Consider the following 5,886-nt stretch of genomic DNA (forward strand, 5'->3'; position numbering starts at 1 on the left):
GCACTCCAGTCTAGGTGACAGAGTGAGACTCCAACTCAAAAAAAAAAAAAAAAAAATTAATGTTTGAAAAAGAAATCACAAATTTCAAAAGGCATCCCAAAAAGCTATACAATTACAAGTTGTCTTCCTCCTTCCCTGACTCTGGCGCTCTAGTTTCTTTCTTTGAGAAACAAACTCTAATTTCTTTTTTCTTGTTTATTCTTGCTTAACAATTTTCTTGTTTATTCTGAGGACAGGAGACATATTTCTTTTGCCACTTCTTATATCATACAGGTCATTCAATCATCAGTATATTTAGAGCTACCTCATTATTTTTAACAAATGAATGGTATTTCACTATATTGATGTACTATAATTTATTTAACTAATCCCTTACTGATTCACTTGCAAGTTGTTTCCAATCTGTGTCAATCATCAATAATGCTACAATTTACAACCTGTAATAGGTCATTTCAAACATGTGAATAAATCTACAGAACAAATTCCTAGGAATGGAAATGCTAGATTAAAGGCTTTGTTCATTTGTAATATTGACTCATACTGCCAAACTGCTCTCCAAAAACTGTACCAATTTATATTCCTACCAACAATACTTAAGTGCCCATATCCTAAAACTTATATTTCAAAAAGTTCTGGATTCTAGAGCTCCAATTCAAGATTTTGATTTAGCAATTAGAGTATGGACCCTGGTATGCATGTTTTTTGGTTTTAAATTACATAGATATTCTAATATGTAGCCAAGGTAAAAAAGCATGGAGGGAAAACATCACATTCACTTGGACTTTTCTCTTTTAGTCCCAGAGTCACTAAATTCCACAAAATGAACTCACAAGCACACCCTCTACTCACCTAGATCCTTATTCCTTATTTCAAGTTTCAGTAATGGCATTCTCAATTATACAAAAATAAAAACTTGGGCATTATTCTTCCTTGCTACTTCCTTTCCTCAAGGAATCTACTTAGCTATAATATTCTAGCAATTCTTTTTTTTTTTTTTTGAGTTGGAGTCTCCCTCTGTCGCCCACACTGGAGTGCAGTGGCCGCTCTCGGCCACCGCAGCCTTGACCTGCTGGGCTCCGGTGATCCTTCTGCCTCAGCCTTCCAAGTAGCCGGAATTACAGGTATGCGCTACCATGCCTGGTTGATTTTTTGATTTTATTGTAGAGATGAGGTCTCACCAAGCAATTTTTTTAAACTCTCTCTAATCTAATTCTTCCATATTATTTTCTGCCACATCTGTCTCCCCTACATCCTATTCTGACACACATCAGTCTGCTCTACTTATCTACCCTGTGTGATTGTAAGCAATGTTACGAATCCCACAGGAGATAACACGCCTGAAAACAGGCATGTTATCTACACAACTTCAACCCTTCTAAATTCCCAAATTTTAATTTCTTTCATCACATTTCCAAATTTTAACTTCTTTCATCACACATGCTTTAAGATCAGTAATAAGGGTTTACAGTGTATCATGATTAAGACTTTAGGTTTTAGAATTAATGATCTGAGGCCGGGCTCTGTGGCTCAGCCTGAGACCCACCCGGGCAACCTGGTGAGACCCTGTCTCTACAATAAATCAAAAATTAGCTGGGTGTGGTAGCGCGCACCTGTAGTTCCAGCTACTTGGAAGGCTCAGGTGGAAGGATTGCTGAAGCCCAGCAGGTCAAGGTTGTGGTGGCCGGGAGTGTGCCACTGCACTCCAGTCTGGGCAACAGAGTAAGACTCCAATACAAAAAAACATTTACTGATCTGAGGTTGAATCCTGATTCTGATTCATAGCTGTGAGACGCTTGGATAAATTAACTGACCTCTCTGAGCCTCAAGTTTCTTTTTGAGTCAGGGTCTCACTATTGACCAGGCTGTAGTACAGTGGCATGACCACGATAATCACAGCTCACAGAAGCCTCAATCTCCTTGGCTCAGATGATCCCTCCCCCTCAGTATCCCAAGTAGTTGGGACTATAGGTGCACATCACCATGCCCACCAAATTTTTTGATTTGTCATAGAGACAAGGTTTTGCTATGTTGCCCAGGCTGATCTTGAACTCCTGGGCTCAAGCAATCTGCCCATCTCAGTCTCCCAATGAGCTGAGATTACAGATATGAGCCACTGTGCCTGGCCTCAAGTTTCTTTATCTGTAAAAAGGTTAGCTATATCCATCTCACAGGGATGAAAGAATGAAATACCAGAAATGCTGACATTTGGCACAAGGCTAGAAACAGAGTAAATATTCTATAGTACTTACTATTATTTGTCTCTGATACTGCCTTTACTTATTTGTTTTTGAGTTGGGGTTTCAATCTCTCACCCAGGCTAGAGTGCAGTGATACTATCACAACTGACTACAGCCTCAAACTCCTGGCCTCTCAGGTGATCTTCGGCCTCAGCCTCCTGAGAAGCTGGGACTACTAGGTATGCACCACTATACCCAGCTAAGTTGTTTTATTTTCTGACAAAGTCTCACTTCATTGTCCAGGCTGGTCTCAAACTCCTGGGCTCAAACAAGCCTCCCACCTTGGCCTCCCAATGAACTAGGGATTACAGGTGTGAGCCATCACACCCATCCTGAAATCTCTTTTATTAAACTGTAAGTAATTTGTGACCAAATACCATGTCTTGTTAACTTTTGTATTCCCTACTGCACTAATCACAAGATCTTATATATTACAGATGGTTAATATAACCATATACTTAGCAACCGAAGGGTTTTAGAGAGGGTTATCACTCTCTAAAAGCTTTTAACATCATCTCATCTGAGCTCAAATTCTACTTCCACAATTTCAACTATACAGTCTTGGGTACCTGTAATCTCTCACCTGTTTTATGGATTAAATGAGCTAGGGAATACCCTACCTAACACACAGCAGATACTCTAAAAATCATAGCTATTATTTCTATCAGGTAAACTATTTTATCCAATATATTACAACTACAGTTCAATTGTTGTTAAATAAATTTTTAACACAGCTTAATCTTGTATTTAATAAATTATTTAAAAATATACATCTTTAATTAGTCAAAAGGAAATCCACCATACATTTCAATATGTAAAGTATACACTGAAAAGTCTCAATCCCCATCACAATTCTTTCTATATACTATTTTTTTCAAACATTTTAAAGCCTAGGCAACATAGCAAGACTTTGTCTCTATATTTAAAAATTTTTTTAAATTAGCCAGACATGGTGGCACATGCCGCCTGTAGTCCCAGCTACTCGGGGGGCTGAGGCAGAAGGATCGCCTGAGCCCAAGCGGTTGAGGTTACAGCAAGCCATGATCATGTCATTGCACTCCAGCCTGGGCAACAGAGTGAGACTACATCTAAAAAAAAAAAAATTTAGGCCGGGCGAAGTGGCTCACGCCTATAATCCCAGCACTTTGGGAGGCCAAGGTGAGAGGACTGCCTGGGCCCACGGGTTCGAGACCAGCCTGGGCAACTTGGTGGGACCTCATCTCTACAAAAAATAAAAAAATTAGCCAGGTATGGTGGCACGTGCCTGTAGTTCCAGCTACTTGGAAGGCTGAGGCGGAAGGATTGCCTGAGCCCAGCAGACTGAGGCTGCGGTGGCCGGGAGCATGCCACTGCCCTCCAGCCTGGGTGACAGAGACTCCCACTCCAAAAAATAATAATAATATAAAATAAGTTTTTAGTCCTTTCTCCTCCATGTAAATTCAACAATTGAACTGTTTTGCCATATTTTTTTACCTAACTTTTCTTTTTCTGAATCATTTAAAAGTTGCAGACATTATGACACTTTATCTTGTATTATATATTCATCATGTAAAAACAGTAACATTTAGGGTCCAGTTAAAAAACAACTCTCTCATGGTACCTTTACTGATAATGCCAGGCAGAAGTATCAACAACTGGCACTTATTACATACTTCAGTCATCGACTGAGTTTTTTTTTTTTGGGGGGGGATATGAAACACAAGGCAAGAAAAATAAAAATATTTATAGGTTCTTTTAAATGGGCCTTTTTTTAAATTCAAAAACTAAACTGAAATGCATTTATTGAGTTCCTTGGAGTCTTAAAAATGTACTTTTATACATCTGATTATACTATTAAACAATTAAGACAATAAAATGATTATCAATGATTCTTAGTATTAAATATGTTAATATCTGGGCTGCAGGAACAGTGAAGATAAAAAGAAAGTTTTCTAATCTTTTAACTTGAAAATAGACTAAGGGTCAAATGTAAAAGAAGAAGGGCCACAAGTTGTCTACCACTTATACTGTGGTCCTCAGAATAATTCCTCAGATATGTAGGTATCATGGACCCATTAGAGTTTTGTAGACAGTGGGTGCTTAATTAGCATTTACTGAATATATAGCACACCACAGGGACATTAGATGAGCAACACTTCTCCCCATTTCTTGAGGCTTATGTTTAAAAAAATCAGTTTCTGCTAACTCCTGAGATGGGTGATACAGTTGATTAATACATCAAGGCAAAATATATTAGCAATGTTTAACTTAACCTCATCCATTTTCCTCTTGGGCTTGAGCCTGCCTGCACAGAGTATACATTCTTTTCGCCCTAGTCAAGGCTTATCTGAACTGGGAATCACCTGATTCTGAGATGCTTTTAAAACTATTTGGCTGTCCTCTAACAGATTTTATCAACAATAAAGGTGATTATTTTAGTTTCCACCTGCCTATATTTACAAAGGAATGCCACTTATTTAGGATCTCAACAGAAAACAATAAACACCAATCTTTTTTTCTACTTGATACCTCTTTTCCTTATTCTTTTTCTCCTGTCAGCACAACTGATATACAATAGAATTATCAGAGAAAAGAGACCAAGAGAAAATCTAAGCACCTTCAGACCAATATTCTCATTATATAGAAAAGTCCAAAAAGCATGTATACAGTAGGTGGTCAAACTTAGTGAATGAATAAGTTAACTGGGATATTTTAAGGCATCAATGTTCAAGTGACTTGTTCTAAGACCTAAAGATAGCTCAAAAAGTGTGATAATTGTTCTAAAATGTTTTTATACCAGAAATATACTTAATAGAACATAATCCTTTGAACTTTCTACAAACTTGATGCAAATGAAGTTATAATTGCTTACTATATCAGATGAGATACTTTTGTTTTTCTAAAATGCAAATGCTGGCCAGGTGTAATGGTTCATGCCTGTAATCCCAGCACTTTCAGAGGCCAAGGCGGGAGGACTGCTAGAACTCAGGAGTTTGTGACTATGTCGCAACAAAAAATTAATAAAAAAAATATTAGCTGGGCATGGTGGTGCATACTTAGAGTTCCGGCTACGGGGGAGACTGAGGCAGAAAGATCGCCTGAGCCATGAAGTTCGAGGCTGCAATGAGTAATGATCATGCCACTGCATTCCAGCCTGGGAGACAAAGTGAGACGCTGACTCAAAAATAAACAAATTAAATAAAAAAATGCAAACGTCAACTCAAACCCATAATTTTTCTGGTATTCAACAGACAATTTAACAAATAAAAAACTTCATATTTTGCACTTCTCTATAAAATACTGAATTCCAATTATTTCATAAGTATAGAGTAAAAAAGGAATCTTCTCCATGTCCCTCAGATATAGCAATCAGTGAAAAATGTATGAGCAGCCAGGCTCGGTGGTTCAGCCTAGAATCCCTTGCTTGGGGAGGCTGAGGTGAGTGGATTGCCTGAGCCCGCAGGTTCGAGACCTGCCTGGGCAATTTGGTGAGACCTCATCCCTACAATAAATCAAAAATTAGCTGGGCGTGGTAGCGCGTGCCTGTAGTTCCAGCTACTTGGAAGGCTGAGGTGGAAGAACCGCCTGAGCCCAGCAGGTCGAGGCTGCGGTAGCCTGGAGTGGCCACTGCACTCCAGTCTGGGCGACAGAGTGAGACTCCAACTTAAAA

General features: G+C 38.8%; 1 protein-coding gene across 1 annotated transcript in view; it reads right to left on the bottom strand.

Moving 5' to 3' along the window:
* The window catches only part of RLF (rearranged L-myc fusion), a 60,949-nt gene that overhangs the window by 45,787 nt on the left and 9,276 nt on the right, over positions 1–5,886 (bottom strand). The gene's annotated exons all lie outside the window — the stretch shown is intronic.

The sequence above is a fragment of the Carlito syrichta genome, unplaced genomic scaffold (genome assembly GCF_000164805.1).
Source record: "Carlito syrichta isolate Samal-C Ts95f unplaced genomic scaffold, Tarsius_syrichta-2.0.1 Scaffold308579, whole genome shotgun sequence".
Taxonomy (NCBI): Eukaryota; Metazoa; Chordata; class Mammalia; order Primates; family Tarsiidae; genus Carlito; species Carlito syrichta.